At 32.1% G+C, this 25,854-nt stretch overlaps 1 long non-coding RNA gene across 1 annotated transcript; it reads right to left on the minus strand.

The window, feature by feature from the left end:
• Positions 1–22,207: 22,207 nt before the first annotated feature.
• LOC124543350 lies at positions 22,208–23,286 on the minus strand. The gene is made up of 3 exons (XR_006967452.1): positions 23,078–23,286; positions 22,400–22,469; positions 22,208–22,311 (listed from the first exon to the last, which is right to left on the minus strand). It is a non-coding gene; the product is annotated as an uncharacterized LOC124543350 (long non-coding RNA).
• Between the last annotated feature and the right edge of the window lie 2,568 nt (positions 23,287–25,854).

Genomic DNA, 25,854 nt, shown 5'->3' on the forward strand with positions numbered 1-25,854 from the left:
TAAATACAAATTAATTGTAAATGGTAATTTCTTATAATATATTCATTAATAAACATATAAAACTTGATATGGTTATAGTTTTATATGTTTATTAATGAATATTAATAAAATTAATGAATTTAGAAACTTTTCATCATAATTTCTTCACTATTTTGTGTTCGTTCCTATTAATTTATAAAATAATGTTTTGTCTAGAATTATATCATGTAGCCTAATTATTAAAACTCTGACGCTATCTGATTTGGCCGGGCTACGGGAAGTTCGCTACAGCGGTATTCTGAGAGGAGAGTATGGAAATGTTATAAGCATGCTCGTGGCTTCGCCGCTTCCGACGTCGCCCGGATCTTCGCGCTGTTCGTTCTCCTAGTCAGGCTGATAGACAAGACAGCGCGCTTAAAAATGTGAATCTACAAACGTGTGTCGCACAGAAGTTGGTTTCATAACGTAGGAGTTTTAATAATTCAACAAATCTTGACATTTCGTTTAAAAGTTCATAATTTTACCGACTTAAAAAAAGGAGGTTCTCAGTTCGATTGTTTGTATGTATGTATGTATATATGTTTGTCCCCGATTATCTCGCGTTTAGTTATTGCTATTTGGATGCGGTTTTCAGAAAAGTATTTTTTATATTAAGGAGAAGGTTTTAGTACTATAACCGACTAAAAAAGGTTCTGTGTTTGACCTGTAAGTATGTATTTTTGTCCACGATTATCTTGCGTTTGGCTGAAGCAATTTGGATGTGGTTTTGAGAATAGTACTTGTTAGAGTTATATATATATATATATATATATTATACTCTTATATATTCTTTAGAAACTAATGAAAATAAGCTATTGTATAATGAGTTACCTAAAGATGTTAAAAAGTCATTGTTATCGTTAGCAATGTGGAACTTCGTGTTTAGTTGAAAGCTAGTACCTAAGAAAAACACTTTTTAACATATTTAAGGATATTTTATCAAAATGTTACAGTTTTAACTGGAAGATAAATAACGAAGTATGATCAGAAATAAAGAAGAATAAAGATATTTCTGATGCAATATATTATATTTAGCGGCTAGCTCACTTGGTCCCTATGTCTTGTTTACAAGCCCCAAGCCTGTAATAAAAGTTATTGCATTGCCTCTTCACAGTAAATGCCGAAATTTTAAGAAGGCGATAGAATTTATACTGCATTTAAAGCACATGAGGTAGTTGGTCCTTTACTCAGAAACTCTACAAACGTGTCGGATTGCCATCCCAACGGTTTACGTGCATTTATGATAATTGTAAATCCCATCGAGCGCAATTGCCGAATAAAACCAGTGGTATCGTCTTTGGCTTTCGTATGCTACCGTGACACCCAACACTTGTTTTCCAACACTTAGGAGGATTCCCACGGTTTTTCAAAAATCAAATTTATCGAAATTTAAAAGCAGTAGAAAGACTAAGATATCTGACAGATCCTAAAGGCCAACTTTGGTGGTGGGCATCCATACTTTAACAACTTTGGATATAGTTACCATTATCTTAAGATATTAACCACATTGAACGATGCCATTGCGCTGCTAACCATGAAAGGTAAGTATACCTTGTTATTCTACTATATTGATTCACGCGAAGTCATGACTAATTGCCGTTACCCTTTCAAATAATTTCATATGTACGTATGAATCGATATAGTTAAATCTTAAAAAATTCGTTACTGTACCACGTATGATAAAAACGATACGTGACGCCTTTAAAACAAGCGACAAGTTCATTAAAATACAACGTTATGTTAAAACTCACTAACTCCATTCATTACAATGTAACGGATCCTTAATATCCCATATTTGGTGAAAAAGTGTTCTATCTTCTAAAAGTCAATATTAGTAATTAATCCATTTAGTGAATACGCATCTACGAGAATTTTATCAGATTCTTAAGCAAGTGCAATACTTGTGAATCCAAAATCTTCAATTAAGATTTGCACTGGGCCATCGCGGCTCACTGACGGTGATTCTAATAATATATTCCACATGAAAGTCTATAGTCGAGTTTAATTTCCCTGTCGTATATTTATAGACATTACCTTATACGTGAGAAGTATATAGAATTCGCGTGGGTTTTCAAACGACTAGCAATATACTCAAAATAGAGGGATGTTTATTGACAATAAAAAATATTGTTAAATACATATCTAAATAATAATCGCGTTTATTTTATGGCGCACTTAAATTGAACTTGGTCTAGTTTTAATGTTGGTTCAGGTAAATATTAGTAGCGTTTTCTGTTAAGAATTTAGAAGTAGAAACGAGTAAGCACGTTAGTTGGTAGCACTCCGCCGATGTAATATAACTATTCAATCAAGTCGTTCTTGCAGACGTCCATTTCCTGTACGTCTAAGCTCGAGATTAGCGATACCTTTATCAAGTGAGTACAGTCGAGATGGCCCAGTGGTTAGAACGCGTGCATCTTAACCGATGATTGCGGGTTCAAACCCAGGCTAGCACCGCTGTTTCATGTGCTTAATTTGTCTTTATAATTGATCTCGTGCTCAGCGGTGAAGGCAAACATCGTGAGAATACCTGCATGTGACAAATTTCATAGAAATTCTGCCACATGTGTATTCCACCAACCCGCATTGGAACAGCGTGGTGGAACATGTTCCAAAAACCTTCTCCTCAAAGGGAGAGGAGGCTTTTAGCCCAGCAGTGGGAATCTACAGGCTGTTGTTGTTGTTGTTATCAAGTGAAGAGGAAATCGAAGATTATGTAAAATAAGAGTACGTAGAGTAAAAACGTCAACCCAATCAAATCATAGGTAACTATTAATAGAAGGCAGTAATACTAGGAAACAAGGAATGTTCGATTGTTTTTTAAAAGGGAAATTACGCGTGACTTCGTTGATAAAGTCTTTTAAAATTAATTTAACTTTTTAATCCAAGCTATTATTATGTTCATAATGTCAAATGGATCGATATTCTTAACTAAACTTTTAAGACCTGTTGTCAAGGTATCGATCCAACCCGACCACAGGTCTTTTAAAGATCAAGTGGACACAAAAACAAAGTTTTTAAAAGTATTTTCTTGCTAATACTTATCAAATTGTAATATTAACTTAATAATCAACTTATATTTTTTTGGTTTTGGATAATTATAGTTTGCTTTTAGTTTGTTACAATTTATCCCGTCCTCGGCGTTGAAGGAAATAATTCTTTGGAAACACATGCTCACACACAACTTTGTGTACAACAAAATTGAATCTGAATCCGCCAACCCGTATTGGAGCAGCGTGGTTGGACATGTTCGTAACCTTCTCCTCAAAAAGGGCCTTAGCCCAGCACCTTTATCTACGTTATAGGCTGTGTATGCTGTTATTGTAAAGTTTGTTCACAAATATATAACAGTAATGAAAATCTTTCAAGGTCAATACAAAATACAGAAAACATAATAACAAATTGTTTCAGAGATAACAATAAATTAATGAAATTAATAAAAGTAAGAAGCAATTATTCGCGTCGACAGCTTACGCGATGCCGAACGTCACAAATGTTTTAGGACAAATCGTTTACAGTAGTAGCAGCCTGTAATTTTCTCACTGCTGGGCTAAGGCCTCCTCATCCATTAAGGAGAGGGTTTGGAATATATTCTACCTCGCTGTTCTAATGCGGGTCGGTAGAATGCGCATGTGGCAGAATTTTGATGAAGTTAGACACATGCAGGTTTCCTCACGATTTTTTCCTTCACCGTCGAGAACGAGATGAATTATGAACACAGATTAAGCTCATATATATAGCTTGCTTGCCTGGGTATGAACCCGAATTCATCGGTTAAGATGCACGCGTTCTAACCACTGAGCCATCTCAGCTCCTATTTTTATAACGTCTGTATTCAGAATAAAATAAGGTCGTAAATTAAGTAAATTCTAATAATTAATACTTTTTCTAATTTCTTGTAATCGTTCATAGATTGCAAGGTTAAAAATCTTATTTGTTTGATTACGTTTGTTTAAACTGTAAATGTATTTTCTTAGTAAGTATATCTTTTGTGTCGACAAACCGTCTGAGATAAGTTTGAAAGAGTTTAACAGGATAGCTCTAAGTGTGCTTAAAGTAATTTAGCTTGTCCTTTTTGTAGGCAAAAGTGTATGTTAAGTATCTATGCGATTCGTCGAACAGCACTGAGAAAACAGGATGAACGAACTTGCTTTGCATTGTCTGAATACTAAATTGATTAAATTATATTGATATCAGGGCCTACATCTACAGTCCCCTATTCCAATGGTTATTAATATTTCATGTAAAATCAGGGTCATTGACCAGTGAACCATGTAAGGGTCACGTAATGTCAATTGTTTTATCAAATATATTATTATTTTAGAAATAAGTCATCGTACTTGAAATAATTTCGATTGGGTCGTATTACTTGCATGATTTTTTGATACAATTGAAGTTTTTTAGGTCTTAAAAAGATCAAATGATTATTATCTTTATATTTTCCGATATTGATTTAGAACCAGTGTTCATGATGATTCAAAACTTTTGTAAAATTTTGAACAGCGATTTAACTTTTAAATGTAAATAGTTTGTAATTTTTGTAAAACAAAAAATATTATTTATACATAGGAAGATAGTAGTTATCTCCCAGAAAAAAATAAGAATTTGGTCATTTGTTTCGGAGATTTCCGCCTACATACAAACAAACATATACAAACAACTATATAATATTAATATAATTATGTAGATAAATAAGTACACAACAGCAATGATTTTTAGGTAATGTTATCATGTTGAATTTTTTTTTTAAATAAATAAAGCCTTGTAAATTTAGATATATCGTTTAAAAAATATTTAAAAAATATTAGTATGATGTACGTTTTTACAGTATATGACTTTTTTATTACACGGTGAAAATCTTTAAATGGCACCAGGCTCTCTGGGGGAAATCCGGGTTATTTCCCTACTAAAGCCCTGCGATTGCCCTCCTTGCTCGGACCGAAGGGGCGACGGGGTCGTATTGACCTAATGCAGGTTGAACACCCTATTTATCCTGGGGGGAGATGAGAGTTAAATTTAAATTTAATTACCGTCAAAAACCACGAGCTTCAGTACCTAATCGAGGGTAAGAATTATATGGTATTTTACGAAATTTCAAATCCTTACATCTTTCAAATCGACGTACGATAATTTAAGAAATATATACATATATATTTAAGAGCCAAGATTACCTACACAGCGGTTAAAACATAAGAAATCTTCGTTCGTCGATCTGGCTGATGAAGAAAAATTTCGGGAGAATATCTGAAATTGCCTGTGAATTGAGCGTCTTCGTGGAATAAGCTCTAAACCTTCTCTTCAAAAGAAGAAGCCTTAAACTAGCAAAGAGACATTTAAAGCCTTGCTATCTATAAAAAGATTATAACCTACATGTCATTAAAGATCTACATAGGCATATCGACTGACCCGGTTACATGTAATCGAAGAAAACAAAAGCGTGCCTAAGCAAATATATTTTTTATCATAATTTCGTTTTGAATCTACATTTCGTTTTTCCAAGGAGGTTTTACAAAACAAAAAAATAAATATTACATATACAAATTTTCTAACGTGATATCCATTCATAGCATCAGGTAACAAACTTCTTAGTAAGCATATTTCAAAAGTGTACGGAAATAGTTTGCATTAAGTAGCACGATTTTAACTTTTAAATACGTGCCCCACATTCTAGAAACAAACTTTTATAGTACTTTAATCTAATTACTGTTTTAATTCAGACTAGGCTTTACTTGTGTTTATAAAATGTGTTTGGTATTTCAAGCTCAAGATTAAGTAAGGAACTCGAAAATATTTATTTAAGTTAATTATATTGTTGTTAATGTTAAACTAAATACATCAATATTTAATGTATTATAGCGAACTTAAAAAAAAAAAGAAAAAAATTTACTGGCTCACGTAAATATTATTTTTCGGGAAATTCTTGGGACGAATTAGAACTCATGTTTTAGCTAATATTAATAAATGTATAAATTATTATTAAAGCCAAACCACATAAGGTTAAGTCGTAAGTCGAAGTTCTCGATTTTAAACATTGACATTAAATAATAGACTGATATACTAGGATTCATTTAAATACAATTACAAATAAAAAAATACTATTAAACAAAATGCTTAAGTGTTATGAAGTATACTCGCTTTTCATTTATTATTGTTTTTCGTTAACTTGTGCTATGATAATTAATTCAATATATTTTTTTAAACATCTGTAATTTTTTTTCTGTATTGTCGACTATACATCGGATTAAATTTCTTAATTAACTCCTTAAGAAGCTTGATTGGCTTTTTATATTTTATAAATAAATTGAATATTTAAATTTAATAAAAACAAACAATTTTTAAAGTAAACATAAAAGAACTAGTTAACATGATCAAACGCGTAACTTTACTTAAGGCAATGTTCCCGGATAAATTATAGTGCGCTGCAATGGCGCTTCACAGCCCAATATAATTACTTGTCCGCTTTTACAGAATTAGTTCGTGAACCGTCATAGCATTAAATCGTTGTTTATGTAATTTGCACAGACTCCGACTGAATACTTATATTACAAAAAGCCGTGTTAATTCGTTCACCAAAAAGATTTCAGAACGTCTTTGAATTTCGCTGAACATTTTCATAATTATTAATTAACGAGTTCAATGCGGAGCGAAGTCTAATACACCTCGTATGTGCGGAGTACGTGTACTCCGGTGCGGCTAAGAAAAACATAGATTTTTCTGTCGTGCCTAGATTTATTGTCGTGCGGAGGCCGTAGCATCTATTTCATATACCGTAGGAAAGTGATACATTTCTTTATAAGATGCCTATTGAAAATGAATGCGATGGGTACCTACTGTAATAAGGGTTCTCTTTAACCACATACCGCGCTGAAGAAATACAATTTGATCGCATCATATCATCAAATAACATCGTGTTTCAGTTTCTTAAACATTACGGGGTCTAATTACTAGTAATTAACGTTATTACGTTAGTTTTAAACGAAACTTAAACGCCCCGTACCTCAGGAATGGAAAAATTTAAAAAATGTTGCTGTTGATGTGTTAAACAATATTTAATTATTGTTATTAATATCTGTATTGAGGGCATAGAATATTTCGCCAATGTTATGTGAAGACACGATGAAGATCGAACGATACGTACGAGATTTTAGGCACAGTTTAATTTCGAAGGCATAATAGAAGCAGACTCCTTGTCATCCTATAATATTAAATAACAACATACATATAAGCTGTATTTAAATTAAATAGAATAAAAAAACAAACAAAACTATTTATGGCATCATTTAATAAAATAAACCTAATAACGTTCAATGTATTTATACAAAACAGCACATTGCCTATAAAAAAAGCCTAATCTTATACAAGGCGCGAATTCGGCCTCACATTGAGAACTGCTCTTACATCTGCATGGTCGCTCTCCAGAACCAGCTCTCATTTGACATTTGATAGTCGCTTTCTATCAAACAATCCACCCGCTCGTCTATGCCTTAAAAGTATGAGTTGATAATATCTTCCCATATGGGTTCGCTTAAATCCTACTACCAAACTCCTTAATGATATATTTTTTACTACTCCTCCTAAATGATATATTTTATATTAAATGCAGTATCTAAAAAAAATAATTAAACGATTTGAATTAAACGTAATCGTATTATTATATAAACAGAGATATTCCTTGAATTTTTATGCAACTGAAAAAGAAATTATATTTACAAACCTTGATTAAACCTCAAAAATGTATCTTTTAGTTTTATTTTTCCTATTATTAATATTATATTTTATATACGATTGTCATATTTTTAATGTAATATTAATTTATTACAGCCCGACGATGCGTCGAGGGAATCAAAAGTCGAACTTGTTAATTTAGTTATAACATCATCATGTGGATAAAATAAAATTCAAGAAATTACTAATTTCATACATAAAGTTAGTCTTTGGTAACCCAAAACCAATTTTTGACCTCATTGTAAAACACTTTAGTGCTTCCTAAACATCGATGAGAGATGGCGATTAATGTGAGACCTTCTGATGATCAGGATGTCTCGCGCCTTCACCATCTGAATACCCACTAAATAACCATTGGTATCCTCTACATCCAGTACCTCTCATTGCCCAGCATGGTGCTAATTAAATTCCGGAGCGAGAAATCTCCATTGTTTATCGCCACCACCTAGATTTCGAATATGGAAGGCTTTTGGGACTCGTATACTCCTTTAGAATGTCACTTACACTGGTGGGAAGATGCTTTGTTTATGATATCAGTTTTTGTGTTAAAAATACATGGAAACCGATTCAAGAATATTCCTATCCACTAATTCCCCGTGAACCAGCATGAAGGATTAAGAGAGCTTATTCCAATTGCCGCTTCTCAGTTCCTGACATTTTTAAGCTTGCTTACCTGTTACTGTATTTACGTGTATATTTAAATTAATTTATATGTAGGTCTTTATTTTCCACGATATAAAAATATAATGATTTACGAATCATCATTATTTACTAAAATAATTAATATTTTTTGTTATTATTATGAATAATATATTAAATTATTAATATAATATGTTGGATATACAAAAAGTGCTTTGTATAAAAAATAAAATCATAAAATAAAATATTAAAGCCATGGGAACCGAAATTTTGCCGTCAAAACTTGTATTCTAACCGATGTCTGTATGATACGAAATATCTATGAAAAACAAATATTGCCCACCTTTAAAGGTAGTAGTCAAATTGTAAAAAGCAACTAAATTACTAGATTATAAATGAATTAAAGATATTAAGGTTATTTTTTTAATTTAAGGTAGGTGGTAAGTTATCGTAAATATAAATGCTTAGTTATTTATAATTTAAACAATAATAAAAACACAATTGAATTGGGAACCTCCCTTTTTCATTTTGAAAATTTTAATATTAGTTAAAATAAACACCATAAATCAAAACACCTTAGCACGCGACGCCGATACTTTCTCCCTTTTTGAGCGTTCGGCGCGGTATGCCAATTTGCATTGCGTTTTAACGGCGATGGGGAATTTGAAAAACAATAAATATATATATTATTATATATGATTGCATATGTATTTTAACTTAACGATGTAGTTTTGTAGAAATTACATAAAAATGATCCTTATTATTGTGCATTTAGTTCAGTTTTTATTTCTTTTTTATGAAAATTTATATACATTGGTAAAACATTTTAAAGATGTATAGTATACGCAGAAATAACTTAAAACTTATTTTTATAGGTGATACAGAGTTCAATTTAAACGGAATGTAGTCATATTTGAAAATATTCATTACAAGTAAATATTTTTTCAATATCAATCATTTTTATTTCAGATTGTACTATATATTCTATTAAAAATAGACTTAACTTTTTTACAGTATTTTTTATTCGAGTAACTGACTAAAATTTGGCAAACAATCCCTTTACAAAATGTCGTGGAAACGGCTTATGCAGCATAACGGCAAATAAAATCTATCTTCTATTAATTTTCTTAGCGACATAGCGACAATGTGATATTAATAAAGTGATTTTTCCCGGTTCTCCCCCACGCATAGAATAATATAACTTTCATGTAAATATCATCATTAGTATCTAGAACAATACAGACAGAGGATAACTTTTAAAGCGAAATAGATATTATGAGGTATTCTGCTCAAGCTGATAATCAAAACAAAGGAAGTGAGATTAAGAAGAATTTGATATGAAAGTCTAAGTATGTATATGTTAAAGTTCATTATGATAAAATTAAGATGAACCGTGTGGTCGTGCTCTGCAAATGCAACAAAAATTTAAAATTGTGTCATGAGTAATTGGAATCGTACCGTTAAAATTTTTATCTTTCATTTTATTGTTATTTATAAAGTCTTTATTTGGAAGATTACCATTATAAATTTGTTTTTTGTTTTTAAATTACATAATTTAGGGTTTGCCGTGAAATGATGTTATTTATGGAATTAATCAGGAACCATTCAATTTTGTAGAACTTAAGAGTTAAGTTTGACCTGTCACATCTACATTACATACACTACATCATTTTTACCTATGTATCGTCCAGCAATTAGATTATCGTGACTGAAGTTGAAGGTTATAAATCCATAATAAGAATATACATTCGAAATTATTCAGTCATTATGTCATCACAAATAAATATTTAATTAATTTGTTCCTCTGATTCTGAGTCACTTAAATCTTACTTCGTGATAGGGCTCTGTGAAAGTCGGTCTGGGTACCAACCAATCATTTTATATTCTACCTTGAAACAGCAATGCTTTATACTGTCGTGTTTTGGTTTAAAAGGTAAGTGAGTTAGTGCAGTTACAAGCACAAGGGACATAACATTTTAGTTTTCTTTTTGGTAGCGCATTGGCGATGGAAGGTAGTTAAGTTTATTACATCATCAAAATCTGTGAACGATGGTGTCTAGTTATCATCAGGTTACCCAATCGCTTTTTTGCCTATATGATTGTTTCTAAGTTGTTGTCGTAATATTTTTAAAGACTTGGTGATCGAGCTGTATTGTATTAAACAAAACTTTGAATAAAATCGTCCCAATATTTTACTTTTTCGCTGAAAATTTTTAAGTAAAATAAATTACATAGGTATCTCCCAAATTACTCCAAAGCTCAAAGAGTCTGGTTAATACCCTATCTGTTTGGATCATTGGTTCATCTAGCTGCTTGTGCTTACCGATCCGTATTTCCTAATTTAGGACTCATCGGAGCAGATGACGCCCATCGGTCTTAATCTGCTAATTTTAATAAACCGACCGGCAGGGCGGTTATTCCAATTCTTATAATCTTAATTTTCTTTTTACTTTATGATTTAAGATAACATGATTGGTTTGAACGATTGTCCAATTGTGACTTTGTTATCGCCGAATAGAAGATATTTGATGTAAGAATGGTTCACTGTTCACAGGGACTTTATTTCGTTTGGATTAAGTTAACATCTAAAAGATGTCTACCAAAACGTTGGTGATTTCGATTCAGATCCTATAAATGTATATTGTGTTTTTAAAAATGTAAATCATATAACATAAATATGTAAATGTAGGTTGTGTTTTTAAAAATGAATTCACAACATAAACATGTGTATAGTACGACACAAATTAGATGTAGCATCGGAAAAAGCAATGGAATGAAAATAAAACTGATTACTGCCGATTTACACAACCAATTGAAATAGTTCCCTATCGCGCCATTCGACGCTATTGGTCGCTGTAGTATTCACGCGTCAGAGAAAGCAAGTGCCTGTAAATCGACGCGTCAAATTGACGAATATATTAGGTCATATGATATTACAAGTTATTACGTTTTTGTAAAGATCATATTCGCATCAGAAATAAATTTTGATAGTTTGGGATAGCGTACTCAATTCGGATGTGATCGATTTTTACGAATTTGGCCGATGCGACATCTAAGTTGTGTCGTACTATAAATAGTTAAAAGTTACAATAATAACAAAACTGCACATTTGATATCTGTTTTCCCCTTTTAATATATTACTTTTTATTTTGTAAAATTCTACTCAGATCACAGTTGTGTTTGTGTGTTGTGTATGATCTTGATTTTTATTTAAATAGTGAATTCAATATACCCTTTTTTAACGCAGAGAGAATCGTCATAGATACCCGACTCCTGGGGGCGACGTCGGGTTATGTGAGATTGTACTCACTAAAAACTCTGCGATGGCCGCCATCGGAAACAAAGAGGCTGCGGGATCGCTTTCGCAGCAGTATACCTAGGTCATTTAAAAAACATATTACATAACAAATATAAATTTAATTAAAACTGATTCTAAATTTTCCCGCAGATAATGTTAACGAATAAGAGAGAATAAATAATATAAAAGATATATTAAATCTGGTGAAAACAAAACTGGCAACACTGTTTGACGCAGGTGTTCTAAGCCCTTATTGTGCAATGGGTCATCAAAAAGTGGGTGATTCATCTTCCTATTTTATATAAGCAGAAATGGCTACCGAGACACATACATCTATCTGGTGATACACATGTACGATGCAGCAGATATATGGAGATTGATCGGTATGGTCAAGATAACGGACTCTATTTAAATTTGAAGGTATAATAGAAGACGGATTGTTAAACCACAACCTAAAATAAGACAATAACAAATAATTACATAAAAATAATTGCTTTTAAGATGCATAAGAAGAATCACGAAATTATTTACAGCTTAATCTTATTAAACTCGATATATTTATTAAAAAATTACTAATGGAATAAATACAAATATTGACAAATTTCAACGTGAATAGAACGAGAACCTTTAAAAGGGAGAACGTCGCATATAGGATAAAGGACCTTGAAGCAGGTGAAAAGTATAGTACAGTACAGAACAGTAACAGCCTGTAAATTTCCCACTGCTGGGCTGAGGCCTCATCTCCCACTAAGGAGAAGGCTTGGAACATATACCACCACGCTGTTCCAATGTGGCAGAATTCCGATGAAATTAGACACAAACAGGTTTCCTCACTATGTTTTCCTTCATCGCCGAGCATGAGATGAATTATAAATACAATTAAGCACATATATATAGTGGTGCTTGTCTGAGCTTGAACCCGCAACCATCAGTTAAGATGAACGCGTTCTAACCACTGGACCATGCAGGAGAACAGTATATGGGATAAGGAACCTGCTAAATATTCCATATACTATAACAAATGTAAGTATATACTTTACTAAGAATATTCCCAAATGAGTCACATATTCCTTCGGGAATCTACAACACGTAAACCAAAATAAATAAAATGGTGAAAAAGTGTTAGAGTGAAGAATCGAAGTAAAAGAAACGATCATTAAAAATAAAATAAATTTGAAAAAATTGATACACATTTGTATTTTTTGCTAAAATTAAATTTATGTATTGCTGTAAAACTAACATTCGAGTAGTACGATCATTAAAAAGCGTTGAATAAAATAACTAATTTCAATGAAATCTAAAAATCGATTTTAACATCGATATTATTCATATAGTATCCTAATATCGATATAAATATTGGTTACATTTGAAAAACAGATAAAAGGTTGGTCACGCATAAAATATTTTTGAAAATTATTGAAGTGAAAATAAACAAGAAAAATTGCACGTATAGTGAATGAAATTGTTACAGGTTTGTTTCAATATTTTTAAAGTTACTTTTTTATACGCTTAACACAGTATTTGCTGCATTCATAAATATGATGTTTATTTAAACATTTATGCGGTTTTATTTATACGTCAAATGTTAAATTCCTATGATTTTTATTATTTTCGATTTTATACTGTATCGATACAATATCCCATTCTGACCCGTATACATATACTCGTATGCTTAAGGCTAAAGGTTTTTTATACAAGTCGCCTATAGACGTCATAACGAGTTCTCAGCTATTGTGCTTAGTATATTATTTAGAAAGTGTCAACATAGTCATTGTATTATTTGATACAGTACGACACAACTTAGATGTAGCATCGGCAAATTCAATACAACCGATTACTTCCAATTTATACAACCATTAGAAATATAGCTTCTCGCTCAGTTCAACCCGAGAAAGCAATTTGACGAATTTATTAGTTCATATTATATTACAAATTATTACGGTTGTATAAAAATCATATTCACTTAAGAAAAAAATATTGATAATTTAGGATAGCGTCGTTAATTCGGATGTGATCGGTAAGTTGTGTACTATAGTCAAATATTTTAATCCGACACGTCTTGTAAACATACTCTGTGTGTGAAATTGCTAATAAAACAACGATTTGTGTCATTATATGTTAATTAACAATACAGCATAAATTCTATTTTTCTGGTTGCAAATTAAAATTTACCGAATAATAATTATTTTATTTTATGCTTGTATGATTGTTATGTATGAATCAACTTTGTGCGGACAAATTTCATACAATATTCCCCCTCCCATTTCCATATACAGAGTTGGTATTTCCAAAAATCTTAGACCATACTTCGCTAATACTGATGATTATAAATATTAAAAGTAAGTAACAACAGTAACAGTCGGTACAAACAATTCTCTAAGAATAGACTGCTGACCCGTCAGACGATGTGCGGTTCAAATTGCAATCAATTTGCTTGTGATCTTTTTATAAATTCATGAATACCGTTGAAAATGTGTCAACAAAAAAAGGGTTGAACCCATAAATGCGCCCGTGGATATACATTCGGAACTACGTCAAATTTACATACGAGATGAATCCAATCGACAATACACCGCTGAAAATGTCCGAAGTGATCGGAATGTGGTCGACTAGGATTCGAATTATTTTTCATCAAATTTAAATTAAGAACTTCTTCTAATTTCGAATTAGGCAAAAAAAACTTTCATTTTATTTAAGACCAGGATTTATGTGAAGGTTTTATATGTATTTAATGACGATAACACGATCGATGTATAACTAACCAATCAAAATAAAAAATGGTTTATTTCAATTGTCTGACATCACCATTTTGTTCGGGAACAGGCGACAATAAATCAATTGTATTGACGCATGAATTTTCACTCAATGATTACCCTAGTGATTTGTTTACTATCATTGCGAATACAAACTGTGCCAGAAATAGCATGCGTTTAAAGCTGAATGACATATCTGTCAGAATTAATGAATGTGGGTTATTAAAATGACTTTGCTTTAAAAAATTACTTCTACGGTGCTGTTGTTCATTATAGAGACTGTTTAGTCAATATTTTGCATCATTATCTTTACATAGTATAAAATAAAGTTGCTCGCCGCAGTCTGTCCTTATGTGTGCTTAGATCATTAAAATTGAGCACCGGATTTTGATGCGGATTTTTAATAGATGGAGGGATTCAAGAGGAAAAATTTTGGTATACAATACTTGGGCAAAATAGTAAAGATTCACCAATTTGAGCTTACATTCCAAACGCTGGTTGACACTGATCCATAACTATTATATTTCACCTGTGCGAAGCCGGGGCCGGTCGCTATTACTATTATATTGTACCCATGCGAAACCGGGGCAGGACTTCAGTGTTTTAGTTTGAGATTGTAAAGTGACAATCTATGTAGGTATGTCGCTAAGTTTAAAAAACCCTCCAAAGTATAAAATACCATTCGTAAAAGCCGGTAACGCATCTGCAAGCACCTCGGTGTTATAGATATCCATGGGCGGTGGCAGTCACTTTCCATCGGGTGATTCTCATGCCTGCTTTCCAACTATATCATTAAAAGAAAATAAAATCCATTGTACGGGAATTGTATTCACATTTCATCAATTCATTAACTATACAAGTTTCAATCTAGATTATTGTTTACATCAATGCTTTATAGAAAAATGTATTTCGCAAAAGTTATTTCAGGTAAATGCTAATTTTATTTTTCAAAGTAACACACCGTGATGCTGGATGTCTCAAACGTTGATATTCTTCGAAACCTCGTTATAAGTTTCGGTAAGTCTATTCGACGGCGCATTTTTGTCTAAATTGCTTTTGTCCTCATTGTTCTGAATAAGTTAATTTATATCTTGGAATTCTATATTCTTAATCGCCGTTACGATTTATCAACAGTCAATGTTTTGTAATATTTTGTAAAAAAGTTTGAGTCCATTAATTTTCTTTGCGTGTCAAGGAATAGTAAACGATAACAACGTACATTATGAGTAATTTAAAACGTTTTTGCACTCTTCCTATCACATGCGTTTCGCGTTAAGTATATATATGAAACGAGTCGAGATGGCCCAGTGGTTAGAACGCGTGCATCTTAACCGATGATTGCGGGTTCGAACCCAGGCAAGCACCGCTGATTCATGTGCTTAATTTGTCTTTATAATTCATCTCGTGCTCAGCGGTGAAGAAAATCATCGTGAGGAAACCTGCATGTGACAAATTTCATAGAAATTCTGCCACATGTGTATTCCACCAACCCGCATTGGAACAGCGTGGTGGAATATGTTCCAAACCTTCTCCTCAAAGGGAGAGGAGGCCTTTAGCCCAGCAGTGGGAATTTATAGGCTGTTGTTGTATTGTTGTATATATATGAAATTCTAGACATTTCGCTTCCTACAAAGGAAAATTAAAGAAAAATTTGTCGACACAAATTGCCGTTATTTAAAATTCTTGACGTAAGAATAAGGTCCAGCAAAACCAGGCATATATATCGACCGTTAATATACATATAGAAAAAGAAGTTCTGAAGTATGTTCTAACAGATGGCTGCAAAAAAGCGTATAGAATAAAGTGTTTCTTTTAAAAATTCAAAGTATTCAGTGATGAATTTAAATAGTTATTATATGAATTTTATACATAGAAAATTTCATACCCTAGCCGTTAAAATATCGTTTCAAAATGTTACATATATTCGATATAAATCTTATAAGGGTAACTCGTGACTCATCTTTTCTATTCAATAATATGCAAATAAGTTTTTCGTCGGCATCACGAACGCTTTTTTATACTTATATTTCAGATGCATTCACTTAGTCTAACGATATTTTCATCCATGACTATATTATAAAATTGTTATATTTTTTCCTGTCCCATCATTACATAGTATAAAGCAAAGTCTTTTACCGCTGTCTGTCCCTATGTATGCTTAGATCTTTAATTTTACCCAACAGATTTTTTTAATAGATAGAGTGATTCGAGAGGAAGGTATTTTGTATAAAATACATGCACAATATAGTAGAAAAACACTGATCGTTTTATTTTCTAAAGTGTTGTCGTAAATAAACATATTCTGTAGTATTTAGTATCAGCGTAGCATCCGTGCGTAGTCGGATCGGTTCGCCAGTATTCTATATTCATTATATATATCTAAATCTATACATCGGGTAATCCGATTTTTGGAACAAAAATATATGACCTCAATTTTCTACACACAGTATTAAATTATTATATGTATACATAATATATAATATGATTGGTTATAGCGAACCTGAAAAGGATGCATTTCACATTCACAAGTATAATTATATTAATATAAATATTATTGTTTAACATATTGTAAGTAATATTCATTATTAAAGATTTAGAAAGTAGTTTTCCATTTTATCCATTATTAAGCTACTGGAGACATCTTTCGGTCATCATCGACATTAAACTTTTTTTGCGTAAAACGGTATTCCACACGTAAAGAACTTTGTACGATTTTATATAGATGGCGCTTAATAGATGATGTGAAATTATTTGATAAATGATGTTGTCTAGTAATATTTATATTTAATTTATGTATAAACCTGCAGCGTCTAACGTCTTTTATTATACTTTTGGCAGAACAGCGCTGTGATTCTTTTGGAATTAATTTCGTATCTCATACGTGAAATGTTGTAAAACAGTACAATGATATGCCATTTTGATACATCGGTTCTATAAATGTAATAATTATTAAACATACGTTCGTTTTCAACTTTATGTTTCGAGTTTCTTCTTATAGAATACCTCTGCAGTACTTGAAAATTTAATAACATTTTAAAAATAATACAACGCACAGTCTAAACTGATGAGCCCAAACACATGTGCTTTTTCGAATTTTCCAAAGAAAACTTTTAAAAGGATTAAATAGTGCGTGCTTCTTTTCTTCTCTTAATCCGAAGATTTATCTGTTTGTATGGGAATTCGTCATTTCTGATGCTAGTTTGACCTACAGAAGTTGGTATCACTAGTTAAGTTTTATCGCCTTTGACGCGCTGTGAGCTAACATGGTGGACTATAACCTAATTCGGGAAGAAGGACAGCTTAAATGAGATTGGTATTATTAATATTAATATGTAGGTATATTATTTTTATTCATTATTTACTACATTTAACTGACCGAAATCACACGTCACACGCAGTAATAAAATGATGTCTGTATCTATAGCGGTTGTAGCTAGTTCTTAATCGTGAAAGTATAATGGGTGGAGGGCTATAACATTTATAACTCATGTATAAGTTGATTACGATGATGATTTTTATAACTTACAATTTGAAATGGTGTATCTTAAATTGTTTTCTTCATAATTTTCAGCAATATTTGTTTTTTTTTATTAAATTTCATTATTTATGTCACCTTGACGAAACAATGCAGAACATAAAATAGTGCACAAGTGTGGAAGCACAGCACAGCACTGTCTATTCCCTAACTCTCCCCAACCGAAGGGACGGAAAATTTCATGATCAAAGGGAGTTCAGGCTTAAGAGAAGGAACAGTGGTTATTCATGCTTTACAAGACACACACACACAATCCGAGTAGACAAATTTTTGATTGAAAAATAAAACAACTCGTATACGATCCATTTATTAACACACAGATTGTATTGCAACACAAAGTTCTAATTAAATAAAATTATAGATGATAATAATAATATTTCGTAGCTAGTATAATTATAATTAGACGAAATAACACAATAAAGTAAAAAGAAATCTTGGACTGAATACGTTAAATATAACACAATAAAAAAAAAAAACAAATGAACCACGTCGTGAGTACAGATAATTAACTAATGTATGACATAGTGATAAAAGGCATACTGTGCCGTATATAATACTACATTTAAGCATTTTAATTATGTTAAGATAATCATATATATTACTTGCACGATTGAGTAAAACTAGATTTTCGAAATTATTTAAGAAAGAACCTCAAGACAGCACTAGCTGTAGCTATGAGTATGACGTGTTGCGCTTGGCCAGCAATAGAAGCCTATAATATAATTTTAATTAATGATTTAAAAAGAGGACTTATGTTCATAATTATAAATCCTAAAACTGACTATATTTTTTTATCTTTCCTTGCGACCTCCTTTGTCGTTTATTATTGTATGATTAATTTTTGTATCGTAGATGTAATCAATATTAAATTAATCTTTGAACCATTTTTATTCTACTACTATATGATGTTCTCTAAGTGGGTTCAAAACAACCGACAACTTCCCGATGAGTCTACCAGAACAGTTCTATCCATAATTTTGCAATTCCGATATATTTCATTTTAAGGAACAGCACGGCACCTCCAAAGTTCTTATAGCCTTCTTCATCATAGAAATATCGAAAGTAACTGACATATACTCTAAAATATATTATGAAATATGTTGTGTGTATCGTGCAATATTATAAACTATACATTTATCATATGACATCTTAATCGCTAAATGCAGTTATATAATATTCCCTTAACGGACTAAAACTTTGAAATTAAATAAAGACAATTATTAAATAAACATGTCTGACTATACAAGCTACCATATGCAAATGCATTTCTCTCTAGACCTGTTTTGATTTCCTATATACAAACTACTAGTACATACCTACGAAGTATATAAAAAAAATTAAGAATTAGATTTAAAAAAAGAGATATAAAAGAATTTAATGAAGTGATAATTATATTAAATTTTATTCTAAGAATGCTTTATTTGTGTTGACACTTTGATTTACGCATATTATGAACACATTCGTTTTTTCTTTGTATATTATCTAATGCTAAAAACGATTTCTACTGCAAATATCGACATCCTCCGCTGTGTATTGGTAACTACGCGACAGGAACGACCCGATGCATTCGCTTGGCCGATCTTCAGACAGAAGTTTTTCAGAAGTAGCGCGTCCTCAGATTAGTCGTAAGATTGCTAATGCAAGCATGGGTTAGATTCCTGTGACGTATGTATTTTTTTCTTATTCTAAATAACGTATTTGCGATCCTGTAGCTTTTAGTTTAGATAAGTGATTGTCTAAGTCCTCACCACTTATATAATACAAATCAATGACATTTGGTGTGAATTGATTTTTTGATGTATTTTTCATTAATTTTCCATTTAACATAACAATAGTAAAAATATCAACAATTGAAAAAATAAATACATTTTAACTTCAACAGTTAACTGAAATAACATTGTAAAATCTTATATACAAAATAAAAAACATGTTTTATAAAAATAGTCTTTAAATATATCTCTCTATTGTCGATATAATTTCAAATTATCAAATTCAACAGTTTAGTAATTAATTTAACAAAAGGGTAGTGCGAAGTATAAACAGAATCACTTAAATTAACACACGTGCTTAAATAATATAGATTATTTAAGTTGCTAAGGTTTTTTCAAAGACGTTGTGAAAATGTTGTTTTCTTAGGAGAATTTTAGGATACAATAAACATACATAACTTACAATAATAGACATTCAAAGAGAAGTAAGATTATTTTTTTTTAATTTAAATTATAAAATCATTATTTTTAACAAGAATTTTATTAAATCTAATTTACTACGTATTTACACACTACTCGAATCAGGCAAATGCTATGGAGGTTTTCTTGAATACCTTAAAAATTTAAAATAACATACTTATAGCAAATTACAAACTAACAGCTTTTCTTTCAAACAGCTGCATTAAAAAAAATTGCATGTAAATAAATAATCTAGTAGCCTATATACTCTAGTAGGCTATCGCCTTTATCACTAGAAAAATTAATGCCGTACTACGCTTACTCCAACAAAACATAATGTTTGCCAATCATAATAAAAAGCTAAAAACTAAAATTTTCAAGATATCTCTAGAAGAAACCTCATATTTCATGTCTCAATCAGCTGCTAAAGTTCTACGAAACGTAAATTAAATATTCAAACAAAAAATACTCTATACAATTCTAATACAGGAAATATCTAAGAATTCTATAAGAGATGAAAGTTAAAAATATATGATATGAGTGAGAACTTTGACGTTAATTAAATATTTGTAATGAGAAACATGATATTAATTAACACATAAAGAACTAATATAATATGCCGATTGAGAATTGAAAATATCAGACTTCTCCTATGTTATATGTACAAAGATATCTTCTCTCTTACAAAAAATCTACTCATATATTTCTGTTATTACTGTGTTTACTTGAATTTTTTATTATACTTACATTAAATTCTACATTATCCATCCCAGTGTTTACCAATATTAATAAAATTGCAATAATTTATATCAATATTTTATGCCGAATAGCTTAAATATTTATCTAACATCAAGGCGTAATTTAATATGATAATATAACAAAGAATTTACAATTCAAATGGAAGTTTTAATAGATAATTAGAATAAAGAAAAAAAATGACAGATGAAAGAAGTTTTACAACGTCCGTCCATGAAAGTTGGAAAATATATGGAATTCTATGACATAGTGTGTTATTGGGAGTCAACGACTCCACATTCTCATTTCAAAATTACTACTTTACTCGGCGAGCGAGCTTATCTACTAAGATGCGATGATGAGCGAGTTATACGCAGTATCTACCAGTGAAATAAGTTTTTTCTTTTTTTTTAATCTATAAATATAAGTCAATCTATCTAAAGTCGCTAAATGGTTAAGTTCGGGTCGTGTCAATCGTGGTTATAATCATTAATTATGAAATCATTGATAATGATATCATCAGTGTACGATATAAATCTACATCCAGTTGTCTGATGTCTGTTCTCATCTTGTCTTGTTCATTGGTTTGAAAGTATCTTCGTCCAGAAATATTTCTCAGGCACAATGACCAATCCAGTATCTGCAATCATGATAATCGCTTTAAGTATTTATTTATCATGTATTTCATATATTTTATAATAAATGTTTAGATTATATTTTTGTTATGCAATACAGTGACGTTTCTTTACGTGCAGGCACATTGCTCGAAGAACGGAAGGTCGATGGAGCTAAAAAGTTCTGTAGTGGAGACCATGTACCAGCAAGCGCAGCGTAGGACGTCCATGAGACGAGCATGAGATGGTTATCGCTGGACGCTGGCCATTACTTTTTTTTATGATATAGGTTGGCAGACGAGCATATGGGCCACCCGATGGTAAGTGGCCACCATCACCCATAGACAATGACGCTGTAAGAAATATTAACTATTCCATACATCGTCAATCTGCCCCCAACCTTGGGAACTAAGATGTTATGTCCCTTGTGCCTGTAGTTACACTGGATCATTCATCATGTTATCATTCGGAGAGGCCTATGTTCAGCAGCGGACGTCTTATGTCTGATATGATAATGACGATGAATGTAGTTTTTGATACTTACATCAGAAAAGTCAACGGTTTCGTTTAAGGTTTATTTATCACCGAAGTAGCATTTATCGCCACTTGTCAGGCAAAATCTGAGTTCTGTGTATCTGTAAAGTATTTTTATGTATTAAAAATAAAGAACATGGTAAATAATATGATTGCGATATTATTGAATAATAATATTGTGTAATTCATACTCGATGTAATGGTCTAACTTGTTCGTGGAAGCTTTCTTCTTCGGATAAGATTTCATCTATGTTAATGTATGTGGCTGGTACTTTTGATGTTATTGTGGAACCTTAAATATTATTTATTTATTAGTATTAATTGTCGTATTTGGTATGTATTAATAAAATTAATATTCAAATTGTGTGATTAGTACGTACCCTTAATCGTTCCATTGATGTTCTTCAGGTCCATTTTTATTTTAGTTTCAATTCTCTCCGCTAAGATTATCTGTAATTATTAAAGATTAATTTATATATAATTGTTATTATATTGTGTCTGGTAAATTGCCTATATTAGCATTTTTTTTTTATAAAACATTCGCTACATAGCGCTTATTGTCTATTTGATCATAAATAGGTGGTACTATGTAAGAATTCACGCAAATGCTAAAAAAAACTTCGCATATTTGTATTAACCTGTTTAAATTTGATAAAATTCGCGAAATTGTTCGAAAAACTTTATTTCTGGTAAAAGTGTCAAAACTAGTTGCTACTATAAATGTGTATATGTGATAGTTTATAACGCATGCGCAGACCGCTTGCAATCGAAGTGCAGGTCGCCCATATCGAACCTTCCCGACCAAGATCGGTGGGCGGACGAAAAAAGGGCACGAGGTGCGGGGAGATAAGGGGGGAAAGGAATCAATTATCCCTAATGAACTACGACATATTAGCTATTAATTAAGACTCCTGTAATGATAGTTCCGTACATTGTAAATAGCAGTATAACACAGGCAAGAATTCGCTTATAAAAAAGTCTCAGCTAAATTTATACACACAAATATAAGTAAAAAAATAGCATAGAATTTCTTTAAAATAATAATATGGAATACTTACAATATTGACAGCAAACGGCCGTACGTGTTCACTGCACTCAGCTGATCGATACTATTAGTGCTTCATTTAAGTTACGTTAAACTATTTTTAAATATGAATAATCACTAAAAATAAGCAAAAAGAAAAATTAAATTGCACTTATTTTAAAATGTAGTTCGTAATATGCGTCATCATAGTGTCAACACAAAAAGTGCATTGCCTAGATTTTCAGCTACAGCCGAGTTGAGCTGGCCTGAGCGGACCGTACTGCGCATGTGCAATCAATATCGTCCCCGTTTCCATGGTAAAACTTGGTATGGGTGTAGGGTGATAACCCACCGGTATCACTCGCGTCAGCATATTCTAGACCTACCGAGCGAAAACATTTCTGTCTTGTTTCGATATAGTTACAGTTGGACTGAGATTTGTAAGAAATATGTTGTTGAACATGGCATTCTCGAAGTTGGATCGTAATAGAACCGCTACTGTATCGTTGCAGTATCGCAACTGAACTTGTTGTGTTGAAAATATATTGGAATGGCTTATTTGGATCGTAGTTCAGTGGGTAATAGAATCGCAACAATATCGTAACTAAAATTTTATCGTTTTAAATTAATAGAATTGCGTAAGTGTGACAAAACCAATCAAACTTGAACCATACACTTTCTCTACTCATTTTATTAATGCAAAGTTAAAAACTGTTTTATGTTTTTTATTGTAGCTACAGGTACATAACATCTTAGTTCCCAAGGTTAGTGGCACATTGGCGATCTAAGAAATGGTTAATATTTCTTACAGTTCCATTGTCTCTGGGTGGTGGTGACCACTAACCGTCTGGTGACAAATATGCTCGTCATTAAATTATGCAATATAAAACGTTATAAAAGTTAAAGTCCTCAAAGAAATGTGACTCTTTCTGACCGTCTGTTTCTCTTACAAAGTGTAAGTGGATCGGTCCACTAAATCGAATATGATGAATAGTTCCTATATGAGGTACGATTGAATACTTAATAAGGACTTTTAAGCCGAGATGTCCAAGTGGCTGAAACGCATTCATCTTCCCCGATGACAAACTCAGGAAAATACTGCTGATCTGAAGCTGAACGGTGAAGGAAAACGTCTCGAGGAGATCAGCACGTGTCTAATTTAAATTAAATTTGGTCGCAGAACCACCATGGGCAGCTTGGAAAGGAGGCTTAAGCCAAGCATAAGGATATGTAATGTATGTTACTTTAATTTATATTTTATTGGCGGACGAGCATATGGGCCACCTGATGGTAAGTGGTGGCATTACCCATAGAAAATGACGCTGAAAGGAATATTAACTATGTCTTAAATCGTAAATGCACCACCAACCTTGGGAACTAAGATTTTAGGTCCCTTGTGCCTGTAATTACACTGGCTCACTCACCCTTCAAACCGGAACACGTCAATACAGAGTACTGTTGTCTGGCGGTAAAATAACTGATGAGTCGGTGGTACCTACCCAGACGGGCTTGCACAAAGCCCTGCCACCAAGAGTTGAATACCTAACAACTGCCAACCGACCCCTAAAACGCGGTTGAAGCTGCAGGCGACATCGAGTATTATATATTTATCAATCACAATTCAGTAGTTAAGAACAATTATCAAAGTAAATTAAGACAAAAGGCGAATTATTATTAGAATATATAATCATTTCAATATTGTTAATTTATTAAAGATGAATCAGACTAATTTGTAATATGTAAAGACACTAATTCTTCAATCAACGTGCACTATGCTCGTTATACCCCAATTAATAATATATTAATGATGATACCACTAATAGTATTTTTTTTATTATAATATATCGGTAGGCAGACTGGCAATAATTTATATACGTGGAATAATTGTAACACAGCCCAGCCCATGTTACAATTATTACTATGGTTTTTTATTTTTAATATTTCCAACTATATTATGTATGTTTAAATTGATATACATTATGACAACTGCTCAAATGTTCTGTGTTATCGTTATTAATGGCTTATTTATTAATTATGTTTAATGTAATTCTTATATGTACAACCATTAACAAGATTAAAATGTATGTGAATTACAGGAGTACTTACGAGGGATTTATTTATATATTGTAAGAGCAGTGTTGCCATTTCAAAATACTGAGACCCAAGAGCCGCGATGGCCCAGTGGTTAGAACGCATGCATCTTGACCGAGATTGCGAGTTCAAACCCAGGAAAGCAACACTGAATATTCATGTGTTAAATTTGTGTTTATAATATCTTCTCATGCTCGGCGGTGAAGGAAAACATCGTGAGGAAACCTGCATATGTCTACCTCTCGTTTGTCACCCGCACTGCAATAGCGTGGTGAAATATGTTCTAAACCATCTCCTTAAAGGGAGAGGAGGCCTTATCCCAGCAGTGGGAAATTCACAGGCCGTTGTTGTTGTTGTTGAGACATTAAGGTACAATAATCACTTTTTTGTTTTTATTTTACATAGTAGCATGTAAAATTTTCCATAGCGTATTTATCAGCCACCTATTTAGTAGCCATGTTGCCAATGTATAGGGCATATCATGGGGTGCACCCCAAGGGGTGGCTTAACCTGTCTGCCTCCCTTATTGCCACACACACTGATTCCGCACCTACCCACGTAAAACCCCACCACAAAATATTACAAAGCTTTAGCAATAGACTAAATTTCGCAGATATGATGCCACCCACAGAAATAATTCAATACCGTAAAAAACTAACCATAACCACTGCCTATCCGAATATTTTAGTTATTTTATTCAGTAACTTGATCGATTCCCGA

This window comes from Vanessa cardui, chromosome Z (genome assembly GCF_905220365.1).
Source record: "Vanessa cardui chromosome Z, ilVanCard2.1, whole genome shotgun sequence".
In the NCBI taxonomy this organism is placed as follows: domain Eukaryota; kingdom Metazoa; phylum Arthropoda; class Insecta; order Lepidoptera; family Nymphalidae; genus Vanessa; species Vanessa cardui.